Genomic DNA, 13,483 nt, shown 5'->3' on the forward strand with positions numbered 1-13,483 from the left:
CGCACGCGCCAATCACAGATGCCGCGAGATGGGTGCTCGCGGAGGGGCTGGGGGAAGTAGAAGGGCGGACTCGAGTCCTCGTAGCCAATCGCCACGCCGCGTCGCCATGACGCGAGACTCTCCCGGGCGCCAAACTCCAGTCGGCGGGCCGGGTGGGTGAGGGCGCCGGGGTAGGGCGCGGGGCCGCGCGGGGGTGGGACTTCCGCAGGGCCCCGGAAGTGGGAGCTGTGTGTTCTCATGCGAACGGGAAGGAGCGTTGGGGATCTGGAGTCTCGAGGTTGAGACATTTTCGGGCCCGAAAGGGGAAGGATCAGCTGCCGCCGCTGCCAAGCCCGCGCCCGCTCTTCTTTGCTGTCTCCGGCCCGGCCCGGCCGTGCCGCCTCTTCTTGCCGTCTCCCTCCTCGGCCGTCCCCGCGTGTTTTGCGCGGTCGCCGGGCACCGGGGCTGCGGCGACGAGCCCGCGGGCGGCCGGTCGGGCGGGGCGGGCGGCTGACAGGTGAGCGGGCCGTCCTCGGCCACCGACGGGGCGGCCTCCCTTCCTCGCCCCGTGCTCGGACCCGCGCCTGCACCAGCCTGTCACTGGGCCGCCATCTTCCCGGAGGGACTGGGCCAGTGGCGGGCAGGGCTGGGCCCGGCCGAGGAGGGACGGCACAGGGCCGGGGCCCGACGGGGGACGGCGCTGGGGAGGACGGAGAGAGAGGAGGGGCAGGGCCATGGAAGGGCCGGCAGGGCAGACCGGACTGTGGCCTGGGCGGCCCAGGTTAGGCTGGACCTGAGAGAACCTGCGGGCCAGGGTCGGAGCCGACTGACACGGCCCTGGCTGGAGAGGACTGGAGCGAAGTGAGACGTGTGCAGAGTTGTCCCCGAGGCCGCGTCCCCTTGGCCTGTGTGGGTTTGCCCATGCAGCCCGAGGACTATGGGCTGGGGGTCGCAGGCCATCTGCGCCCCGAGGTCGAGCCGGCGGGCGCCGGGGACCCGCAGTGCGGCGCCGTGGCCTCGCCCCCCTCGGTCCCGCCGGAGACCGGCCAGACAGCCGCGCTTGGAGCTGCGGGGAGAGATGGCTCATTAGGGAATCGCATTCCTTTAGAACCAGGAAGTTAGGATCCTGTTGCTTGAGTGTGTGTTTGGAATGCTGCTACCTTTTCCCCTTCTACTGGATAGACTTGAGCAAGGCCGACTTTGAGAGAGTTAAAAAAAATTAAAAATCAGTGTGAAGACTCATGGGTACAGGCCAGGAACCTCATACCACCTGCTTCTCAGCGGTGTATAATAGAGCATTAAGTTTGTTTTGAGTTGAGGTCATTGCGTGTTCAGTGAATGTAATCCTGTTTCTCCCTTAGTTTTTGGTATAAAGTAGCCTTGAATTTGGACTAACTAGAAATGTGAAAATGATCTTAATTTTTATTTCCATTTGAGACCTTATTGCTGGCCATGGAATACTTTGTCTTAATTACAAACTGAAACTTTGAAGCTTTCCGTAACTGAATAAACTAGAGAAGAGGGCTTCCCATGGCTGCAGTGGAATTAGTTTCTAGTACAGTTAACCGAGGGAGTTTTTAATAGAGGCAGTAGCAACTACAAGTGTTTATTTTAGAGTATTTAGCTACTCTCCTTTTCAAATTGAATTGAATATATAAAATGCGATTTCTTTTGAGATGACGTTTGCGAGACCACAACAGAAAAGAAGAGTAATGTTCACTTTTTGTGTGGTCAGATAGTATGTTTAGTATGCAGTTTCCATACTACCCCAGCCTGATTGGCTCTCTTATGAACGTCTCAGGGTTAATTTACAGAAGTTGAAATGGTTGTGGCTTTTCCTTCGTGCTTAATATACCAAAAGGCAGTTTGGTAATCAAGCTATACAAGAAATAGCTTCAGGAGGTTTGCTGGAGTCGCTAAAGTGAAATGCTTCCTGAAGGTTCATTTTTCAGCTGTACATTTCTCCTTAAAACTTACACTATTTAGAAATATGTTCCATCTTGTATTTTGGACAACTAATGTGGCTCGATTGACTTATTTACATGAATAAAAATGGCTTGACTTCTTAGTCATTAGAAGTTATCTTCTTGGTGGCTGAGTTTCTCATCTATAAAAGCCTCATGAGACTGATGTAACTCAAGCATGTGGATGTTGGCTGTTTTGCTATTTTTGTTGCTGAATTGCTCTTTTTAATATTTTACCTTACAGCTGTCAACCACCCCCCCCCATTCACATGTATCTAGCATAGAAGACAGGTTTTGAATCAGAATGTATGTAAATTTGGAGAAAGGAGCTATGCTATATTTGAGTAGGATTCAGAGAGAAAATAGATGATTATATGGGTGTACAAGTTTGCTAGCGTTCATATTACTACATTCTATAGAAGAATAGCTGAAATTAAGTAGCAGCAGTTTATATTTAATGTTCTGGGTTGGAGGCTTGCCCATTTTGTAAAAAAAAAAAAAAATACCTGAGATTTAAAGAATTGAACTTACTGCCTTCCTTAACTATGCACAAAATTTGACAAAGATACATTTGAACTCTGCTGAAACAAATATTTCACTTAGCTACCTGTTTTCCTGAAGAAGTATTCACAAGTTACCAAAAGAGTAATTCTAAAACGCATAATGCCTTCAAGTTGCTGCAACTACTCAGATTTGCAACAAGATTTGCAAACTTTAGACTTGGTTGATGTTACCGAGCAGAAATGACTGACAAACTCCTGTCACTGTTGTTTCTGTGTCATGGGGCATTCATGTGTCTATCAACAATGGGAACTAGGTTTATAATCTAGATCTTCCACTTTTTAGTAAGGTGTGATGGTCTTTGGGATTGGGGAAGTGCCACGTGGGTTAATTGCTGTAAATCCCATTTGCTCTTGTGCCTAGAGTTGAAGGCGGAGTTTGTGTGTACTTTCCTAACACATGCAGTGTTCCTGTAGACACTCAAGTTTAAGGTATATTCCTTCCTTAATATCAGATTGGTAGAAGCAGGAAAGTTGCCGGGTCCTTTTGTAATTGCTGCCATTGAACCATTTCAACTTTTTCTAATGGGAGTAAGAAAATGCAAATGTCGAAGTTGAGCCTTCATTAAAAAGGGTTACTGCTGCACTTTATTTTCTTTTGTCATGTGAAGAAATCTGTTGTTTTTGTGTTTTCTTTGTGGGTTAATTAGAGAGTACACAGGAATCCACTACTTTCTGAGGGTTGAATTCATGAGATCTCAGTTTAGTTTAAATGTTTTTTTCTGATTTATTTGGCAGTACAGAGGATTGAACCCTGGAACTTGATTATGCTAAGCAAGCACTCTACCACTGATGTACATCCCCGGCCCACGTTTAAAAATACATTTATATATAATATATACACTATATATATAAAGGCACGAGTTCCACGAAGCTGCCCACAGGCCTTGAACTTCCTATCTTCCTGCCTCAGTCTTACAGTACCTGTGATTATAAGCCTGTACCACCAGGCCAGCTAGTTTGCTCTTGATTGTTAGACTTGTTAATGTCTTTGGAGCTGCTGTTCTCTGCAGTTACCTTAATTAGAAATGAATTTTCTTATTAGGACATGGAATTGGAATAGTAAGCCTCTAGATTCCCTTAAGAAAAGGAAGGGGCCTTGTGAGATGGCTCAGCCACTAAGGACTCTTGCTATCCAGCCTGTTGACCTGAGTTCGGTCCTCAGAACCCATATGGTAGGAGAGAACCAAGTTATCTTCTAACACACAACAAATAAATACATGTGAAAACAGAAGCAAAACCAGAAGAGAAGGAAAATAAATTCCAACTTGGAAATATTTCCTCTTAATGTTGAGCCTTAAAAGTTGCTTTATTTTTTCCCATGTATGTCTTCCTTAGGAACAGGGAAAATTATTAGCTTAGCTATGCTTCCTTCCTTTCCATTCCTTGTCCCCGCCCCCTGCCTCTTGTCTCTGTGCCCTTATAAAGTCTATCTTTGCACCACTTTTTGTTAAAGCTGGCATGATCCCTATTTTAATCTGGGAAGGATTTACATTGGAGTGATGCTGCTGGTTTCATGATCTTTTTTTTCTTGCCGTCCCTATCACCTTAGCTTCTCAGGCCTAGGCATTGTGGTATTGAAAATATTTCATACTTAACACAAATGGGAAATATGCTGCCTCATTATTTTTAAAGGGAGCTTAATATCTGCTGATACAAGACTCAGTTATCATTGAAAATAGCCTTTTGAAGTTTGTATGCTAAGTCTTCCTTAAAGTTTGTTAATCAGGATGATTCTTATTTGCTTGATTAAAATACTCCTGTGTTCACACAAGATGCTTTGCTCTTCTCCCTCCAGATGCTGCCTTTTAGGCACATCCTAGATGCTTGGCCCTTCCTAGACATTTATCAGTACTGTCCTAAGCTCCATATCTTGCCCACTGTGAACCCATTTTGTCTTCATTCGCTGCTCCAGGATCATCTAGGCCTTCCTGCCCTCTGTGCCTCCCTTCCCCCACAGTATGCTGCCTTGACTCTTAGTAGTGTTTTTGCTTGAAATTGGATACCCCTCCCCAAGACATTTTTAAAGTTTTGCCTAGTTATTTAATACTGGTAAGATGGCTCTTTAGGAATAGTTGCCTCGGTTTCTGAATTTAGACTGAGTGATTCTCCCTTGCTGCAGCACCCTGAGTGTTCCTTTATCAGTTGAGTACACAGTTAACTCAGGGACACTTTTTTGGGGGAAGGCCTCTTTTACACTTACAACCTTTTTGTCCACTTCAAGGCCTGAAGTGCTGAGGATGGAAGCAGGGCTAGGGACATCTCCCATTTGTGTAAAAGAAATTACTGATCATGTATTTGCCTGTGTCTCTTAACAAAAGTGCACACCTGAAAAGGATACATTACTAAGTTTCTTCTGGTGTTACTTTTACAAAGTTTTAGCTGACTTTTCATAGATGTACTTACTGGATAAAGTATCTTAGGCACAGTAATTTAAATATGGGACCTTAAATTTTATTGCCTTTGGTCTTTAAACAGTCTTTGGTAGACTTTTTTTTGCTTTCTATATTTTGCTTTAAAATTACATTATATCTTAACAAAACCCAAAGCAATTATAGTTTTTCTAACGTACTTATAATGTAATATTCTATTTAACATCATGTACCCTGGCATTCAGATGCTGGTGACAGCTACATGCTTCCTTGATAGTTACAGGTTGTCATTATGTATTATGTCATGTCTGCCGTAGGCTTTTTTTCCTTTCCTTGATGTATTTTTTTTTCATCATTCTTACGGCACTATAACATGCCATGCTCATTATTTATTTGTGCTCTGTGTCTTTACTCTAACTTCCATGAATTATACAGGGGATTTTGTCTGTTTTATTCATTGTTATGAACCCAGATCCCAGGAGACACATAATGTGCCAGAATGATTTGGTTTTAGTTTTCCCTCCCTCCCTCCCTCCTTCCCTCCCTCCCTCCCTCCCTTTTCTCCTGTCTTTCTTTTTCTGTGGTGCTAGGAATTGAACCCTGTGCATCCCAAAATGCTCTAGAGTTGTACCTCTAGCTCCCCGAGAAATTTAATAAATCCCAGCCTTGTGATGGTGAATAAACAAATATCTGGTCTTCTTTGGCTGCATCTAGTATCCACTAAGGCAGGCACATAGACACTTAACACAGTGTAAAAGTCGGTGTTCATAGGTCAGAGATGTGTACCTGGAGGGAAGTACTAAGAGAAGACAGGAGACGAGAGTAGCCTTCTCAGCAAAGAGAATAATGTTGCAGTGACCCTGACATGGGCAGGAACAAAGAACTTGTGATAAATTAATGTAGAAATGACTCAGTGAGGGGAAAGAGCTGGAAGAAGTAGGTAGGAGCTGGTCTTAGAGGGCCTAGGATGTCCCTTGTAGGTTTAGAATTTTGTTGTTTATTCTGAGAATATCAGGAAACACTTGGAAGGTTTTTAAGTAGTGAATTACATGATCTGGATTGCCTTTTAAAAATAATTGTTCTGAGGCTGGTAAGATAGCTGAGCGAGTTAAAGATGCCACCGAGCTCACAAACTGTTCATTTGACCCCCCCCCCCCCCATCCCAGAGGATTAAAAGGGCAAAACATTTCCTGGAAGTTTTACTCTGCCACAAGTATGCCATACATAAATAAAGACAACAGAATGAAAACATTTAAGAAAATACTTGTTCTGCTTTATGGAAAGCTATATGAAAGAGACAGAAATGAGTGCACAGATAGAATTATATTCAGTGGCAAGGCACAATCCCTACTTTATTCTCTTGGTCATAGTTGAAGAGGCCCAGTTCCTGTATAAATGAAGGGTACCTTGCTTTAGTTTTTGTTGTACAAAATTATTGTTGTTGTTGTTTTTCGAGACAGGGCTTCTCTGTATCTCTGGCTTGTTCTGGAATTTATTTGTAGACCAGACTGGCCTTGAACTCAGAGATCCACCAGCCTTTACCTCCCAAGTACTGGGATTAAAGTGTGTGCAACCAACGCCCAGAAAAAAAGAATGCAGGCTTAGAAAGTTCAGATTTTATCAAAGCAAACTGATTAACATTCTTTTTTAAGTAACATCTCTGAAAAATAGCAACATCTTGTCACATTTCATAAAGCTTTGTGTTTTTATTGTGGGTTGATGCAATACACAGTACAGGATGCAAACACTTGGGCCAACTTGATATAAACCTACAGTTGGCTTCAGTGATTGTTACTCTTTCTGAACAGTTTCAATATTCATTTTAAATAATACCGTGTACAACCTTTCTATAAACACCTGTAATCCCAGTACTTGGGAGGTGGAGGCAGAATGAGCAGGAGTTCAAGGCCTGGGCTATATGAGACTCCCCCCCCCCCCCCCACACACACACACACAGCTTTTCTAGTCTGTAAAGTCTTGTTGATAATTTTTTTGGGCCCTCCTTTCCTTGTTGTTTACATTGTATCCTTATGTTTCGTTGTTGAGATTTATATTCCAATTAAGCACCTGAGCTTGAATTGTATATCTCTGCTTTAGTCAGTAACAGTAACCTGTAAAGTTATTCTTAGTTATATTGTAACTAGGGTCTGCAAAGAGGGAAAAGTTTTGTCTAGTTGGAGAACAGGTGGTACTTCTTCCTTACAAGGGATCAAAAAAATCTCCTTTCTGAAGGACTTTAATGGGGTGTAAGTCCATTGTCTTCACTTAACTGATGTGTAACCAAAACCTTTTAAAAGTAGATTTAAAGTCCTGTGGAAAAAGTTTGCTTTTAAACTCAGAAAGCTAAAAACATTTTCTTTTATGCTTTTAGGCGGTAAAAGTGTGTAAAAGACAATCTGTAGTATTTTAATTTTCTGTTAGTGTGTCACATAAATTCTGTCTACTTATGTGTGTGCTTGGTTTTACTCTCAGCTCAAACTAACTAGCATGATCCGTAAGTCCTGTTAACCTTAGTGACTGACACCTATACTTCTCCAATTATTGTTACCATTGCCAGAATGCAAATTAGTGTTTCTCTTTTTGTGGGGAGGGGAGGAGGTTTTTTGAGACAGGGTTTCTCTGTAGCTTTGGAGCCTGTCCTGGAACTAGCTCTTGTAAACCAGGTTGGCCTTGAACTCACATATATCTGCCTGCCTCTGCCTCCCCAAGTGCAGGGGTTACAGGTGTGTGCCACCACCACTGGGCTTAGTGTTGCTCTTTGAGAACAAGGTCAATTGGAGTACACAGGTCAGACAGCTGTGTATATGAGTAATTGGTGAGCCAGCAATATTTGCTTCTTTACAACTTTGGAGAGGGAGAGAATCATAGGAGAAAATACAGGAAGTTGTGTCCCCAATGATTATTTTATGCTCTGCACTTTTTCATAGTTTCTTACTCTTTTCTGTATAATGAACTTAAACCTCTTCTACTGAAATTATCCTTCAGGACTGACTAACTTTAAGCGAGTTAAACCTAAACATAAAAAATTAGAGGTAGAAACTAGAATTGCCAAAACCCAAAGTGCTGGAAGCAATCAGGATCATAGAATTTCAATCTCTATGACATGGGAAATTTGAACTGTTTCTATGGAATGCCTTGCGATTTAGGTTATTTTAGTGGGTTTCACTCAAACTCAGGAATACTCTTAGCATACTGTGTCTTTCAGAATATTGAAAGTACTTGTTATTGTGGTGGGTTATGATATATGTTATATGTTTTTCATAAACACAAGAGGTTACATTGAAGGTAAAAACCATACAGATATTTTTGCAGATCTGTTAAACACTCCAAAATTATATTAGCGCATAGTTTTATGGGGGGGCAAGAATGCTCTATCTTTTAACTTCCAGTTTTCAATTGAGTGTGTGGAGGTGAAATTGAATAAGTTTATTGTAAAGAATAGCTACCGAGTGTTTAGGATTACCGTAGCATTTAATAAGCTTTAGTCCAGTTCATGAAGTATTTTGTTTTTATTAATGTCATTGTTACCTGTCTGGAATTACTAAATACTCATATAGTGTTAGGTAAAAATTCATACCACTTTGAGGTAGTACAGTTATTTTCTGAAATTTTGAGTTTTAGTCTACACTCATTTGTCAGTTGAGATTTGATAACAGTTGTTGTCAATCACCAGGGAAACAGCATCTCATCATGGAATTTTAGAGCTCTGAAGACTCTGAAGTCCATAGAAGTTGCTCTTAGAAATACAGCTAGCTGGTTAGCGGCAGAGTCAGGACTAACTCACTGCATTTCAGAGTCTAGATATAGAGTTGGGACTGGCCTCCATCCAGCTCCTGGTCTTCTGCCTCTTCCCCAGTGTGGACCCACTCCAGGCTCATTGCACTTAGTTGTAGTGCTCAGTCAGAACACTTGCGAGCCTGTAAAATAAGCCTTGACATTTATGAAAACATTAGCTTTATTTCTCTTGCAGAGTTTTTAAGAAAACATTTTACTTTTAACAGCAGATTCTTTTATTAAAGATTTATTTGCATTATTTTTACAGGGGTGATGGACAGGTGTCTAGGGAGGCCAGAGGTATTGGCTCTTCCTGGAGTTGAAACTATAGGCTACAGGCAGTTGTGCTCATGTGGGTACTGGGATTAGAACTCAGGTTCTCTGGAAGATCAGTACTATTTTCTTAATCTTAAGCACCATCTTTCCAGCCCTAAAACAGATTCTTGAAGAAGCTTTCAAAAAGATCAAAGTAGTGTTATTTGTTGCTTATGATGGGGATAGATTCTGAAATGCAGTTAGGCCATTTAATTATTGTGAATATATTGATTACCTTAGAATGCTTAACACAAACATAGACAGGATAGGCTAGTCACTTCACATAGCCTTTTGATGTAGTCAAGGTTTACACTGAGAGATTTGTAATAATGCCGCCCACACAATATGGCATGCTGTTTTATGGTAATATTTTTTTAATAAATGGTATACCAAACAATAAAAATTTAACATAATAAATAAATAAACTAATAAGGGTCATTTATGATTATTGAGTATTATCTGTACATTATTGCATGTGTTTTTACACACCTGGCAGTGCAGTAGGTTTGTTTCTATCAGCATTGCTACAATGGTGAGTAATACGTTGCAACTAGATATTAGATATGTTGCAACAGCTACAGCAGTAGTAGGCAGTTGGAATCCTTTTTTATTTACCTATTGTGTGTCAGGGGGTGGGGTGGTGGGAGGGTATGTACATGTGAGTGCAGGTGCCCATAGAAGCCAGAAAGAGCATGTCAGATCCCTTGGAGGCGGAGTTAACAGATAGTTTGAGTCTCTTGATATGTGTTCTGGGAATCAGACTCCAGGCTTTTGCAAAAGTATTGTCGTAGGGTTTTTATTGCTGTGAAGAGACACCATGACCATGGCAACTCTAAACAACAACAACAAAAAAAAACAACAAATCTAATGCTCATTTCCAGTTTTAGAGGTTCAGTCCAGTATCATGATGGGGAGCATGACAGCATGCAGGCAGATATGGTACTGGAGTAAAGCTGAGAGGCCTACGGCTTGAAGGTAACAGGAAGTCACCTTGAGACACTGGATGGTATCCTGAGCATAGGAAACCTTAAAGCCTGCCCTACAGTGACACACTTCCTCCAGCATGGCCATACCTACTCCAGCAAAGCCACACCTCACAGTAATGCCACTCCCTAAGAGATTATGGGGATCAATTACATCAGACTACCACAAGAATCAAGTACTCTTACTCAGTGAGTTATTTCTCCAGCCCTTATGCCCTGCCCCACATTTTAAGCTCCATTGTAGTGTATAGGGCCACCATTATGTTTGCATTACCCTTGACTTAAATGGTATGTAGTACATGACTGTATTCAAGGAAAATTAGGGATTTTGTCATTTTAGAACCAGAAACCTTGATTCAGATAGGGATGTAGTAATATATGTTGTAATTAGAACCATCCAATTTGTATAATATAGACAGACTGGATTATAATTCATTTTTAAGAAAGAGTAATTAAAGTTACTAAAGTTACATGGTTTTCTTACTAAAGCATTCATACAGTTGTTCATTTTAGTATCCTTGGTACTAACATAGGAGCCTATCTATGGGCTCAAAGGTCCATTGTCACATCTTGTATGTGTAACTTGTTTGCTTGTTTGTCTGGTTTTGCTTTTTCAAGACAGGGTTTCTCTGTGTATCCCTGGCTGTCCTGGAACTCACTCTGTAGGCCAGGCTGACCTCAAACTCAGAGATTGGCCTGCAGTTTCACTCTGCGTCTCTTGGCTGGCCCTGAGCTCACAAAGATGCCCCTGCGTCTGCTCCCTAGTTCTGTAATTAAAGATGTGTACCTCTGTGTCCAACATCCATGACCCAAAAAGAGACTAAAATTAGAGGGAAGGAGATTTTTTTTAAATTTTTATTTATTTGTGGAAAGCTTTGCTGTAGTCTGGTTTGCTGTGTTCAAGCAAAACAACTGGTATGTATCTGGATTTCAGTTTAACAATAGTTTCCCCACAAAATTAAAGAGTTGAATACTTGCAGCAGCTCACACTCAGAACAATGTGCTTGTCTTATAATTCAGAAGACAGCTATTAATATATTTGCATTCTTCAGAACACCTGTTTTACAGTTTGGGACTCTTTAAGGCCACAAGACAGTTTACTTTGTATTATCTAGTTCAGGAAGGACAGAAAATGATCTCGTTTTCTAGTTTCATACTTTCAACCCATAATGACAATACTCCCTCTTGCAAAAAGTTAGTGTTGTGCAGGAAGGACCTTGGATCCAGAAGACACATAATGTGTATCTGGGGTCTTACATCAGACATGCAAGCTCTAGATGGGGTAGTACCCCCTCTGTAAGGCTAGGTCTCAGGAAGAACAGTTGGAAGGATTTCACCTTCAATGCTGGTGTGTTCAACATAACAAGATCAGCTCAAAAAGAGAAAGGCTATAGGCTCTAATGAGAATATTTAATGTTATCATTGAAACTGGAGGTATATACCACTGAATAGTACTAAATAAGTTCATTTAACTTACTAAAAAGGAGCTAAACATTAGTGTTGGTGGGCAGTTTTACCAAACTTCTTTTTTTTATTAAAAAAAAAAAAAAAGCAAACAATACTGACTTGTGGTCTTAAAGGTTGAGCTCATGTCCTCTCATGTGGTAGGCAAGTACTCTGCCTCTGAGTCACACCCTGTACAGCTAATTAGAATTACGAATACTGGTGTGGATTCTCTGCTTGCTTAAAACTTACTATGTGAACTATATTATCCACTGGAAAGGGAGTGTAATTCTAAATGGCCTGAGTTATAACCCACTTTCAGATCTTTTAAAGTACTAAGCCAAAATGAGATTTGATTCAGTACTATTTACACTGTTACTTTGGGAAACTTTAAAGTGTCTGCAGTTGTAATGTTTGATACTTGAAGACTAGTTTGATGTTGTGACTTTGTGAACAGTTTGATTTTTCAGAATTTTTGAGTCTAGCTGTTGTCTCTCCAGGAATAGTCATGACTAGGTGTCTTAAAGCAAGTTGTGTACCTGGTACTGCATTGTTCTAAGATGTCTTCACAGTGCTGTTGATGAGAAAACCCAGGTGAGTGAGGTTGTTGTGCCCGGTAGGGATGGAGTCCAGTTCCCAGTTGGTGCTCATCATGCCTCAGAGCACAACTCCTAGTCAGTCATTTAGCCTTTGTTCACTCTGAAGGGGTTCTAATAGTTTGGAGTAGTATATTTGGTTCACAGATGATGATTTTTCTGAAGAGTTTAGTGACAATTGGAATGTAGAAATGAAGCTTATTTAAGAAAAGGCTAAAATGTATTTGCAGGTTTCTGGCTTAGGTATTGGACATTTATATTAAATGTTTTCCAGTGAGAGAGTTCATTAATTTTGGAGATTTTTAAAACAGTGTTTTTACCTGCCTCTCCCATACAAATAATTTACATAGTATGTGTTTGCCATTCAGAGACTTCTTAGTGATTTGTCGTTTTAATATTAATTTTTAATGTCTCTCTTTAATTTTATATGTAAACTCTTAGATCTCAAGTGCATTCTTGTATGCACACATACTAAATCTAGAGACTAAAATGAAAATGAAAATTTACTCGGGGTAATTTTATCCTAACTTAGAAATACCATCTTTTGTGTGTAACCCATCATTTGGAATGAAGGTTTTACTTGGAATCATCTCATTTCTTGTGCTTTCTATCTTAATTGCTAGGCAATTCTTCCCACATTTATTGTCACAAAAAAGAGTTATTAGACACACACTTAATGGGATTCTGCTTTAGTAGGTACTGTGTTAGGAGCACCATGGTGAGCAAGAAAGCCAGGCAGGCACAGGCAGTGCCTTTCCCTGTGACAAAATTTTGGAGTTGGTGGGATGACCATAATTTGTGCTATATTCCAGGGTAGAAAGGGCTACTATAAAATAACAAAACACAGACCTTGTTGGGAGGAAGAAAAGTAAAACCCAAATAGCTATGTTTATTTCAACTTCATCCGGAAGACAGGCTAGAGAGTTTGAAATGAACTGAGGAGGCCCATGCTTAAGGAAAGAAGGCCAGCTTGCCTGGTGAAATCCTGGGTGTAAAAAACTAAGAAGTTAAAGTAGTAATTTATTTCAGAGATACTGGCTTTCTGAAGATTTAGTAACATGGAATGTAGCAATGAGCCTTGTTTGAGAAGAGACAATAGCAGTTAATTTGCAGGCCTTTTTTGTTTTTTAAGACAAGGCTTCTCTCGAACTCATAGAGATTCATCTGCCTCTGGTTGCACCACCACACCCGGCTTATTTGGAAGGTTTTAATTGGCAGTGGTTTGGATGTACTTGAAATAGGAAGTATCTATTTTTATGTTTTTAAAGAGCAGTCGGGCTAATGACTTTAAACAATTGATACATGGGAGTCTTTCAGACCATAACAATTTCACTGTGTCTTGACTAGATAGCTGCCTTGAAATTTAGCATATGGTTGTGAACTGGCCTTCTGAAAAGTGAGCACAAGGAGAAGCAGCAGAGTTTCCGGTGGCATTCACCAGATTTGGCACTCTTCCTATGAAACCTTGGGCACCTGTGGAATGCTCTGCACTGTGGC

At 41.1% G+C, this 13,483-nt stretch overlaps 1 protein-coding gene across 2 annotated transcripts in view; it reads left to right on the plus strand.

Annotated features, from left to right (window-relative positions):
- Positions 1–208: 208 nt before the first annotated feature.
- Larp4b (La ribonucleoprotein 4B) overlaps positions 209–13,483 on the plus strand; it is a 75,235-nt gene continuing 61,960 nt past the window's right edge. For both annotated transcript variants that reach the window (XM_038335158.1, XM_038335159.1), the window contains exon 1: positions 209–496. The gene's annotated coding sequence lies outside the window, so the exon portion shown is untranslated. The remainder of the gene's footprint in view (positions 497–13,483) is intronic.

Source organism: Arvicola amphibius, chromosome 6 (assembly GCF_903992535.2).
Source record: "Arvicola amphibius chromosome 6, mArvAmp1.2, whole genome shotgun sequence".
In the NCBI taxonomy this organism is placed as follows: domain Eukaryota; kingdom Metazoa; phylum Chordata; class Mammalia; order Rodentia; family Cricetidae; genus Arvicola; species Arvicola amphibius.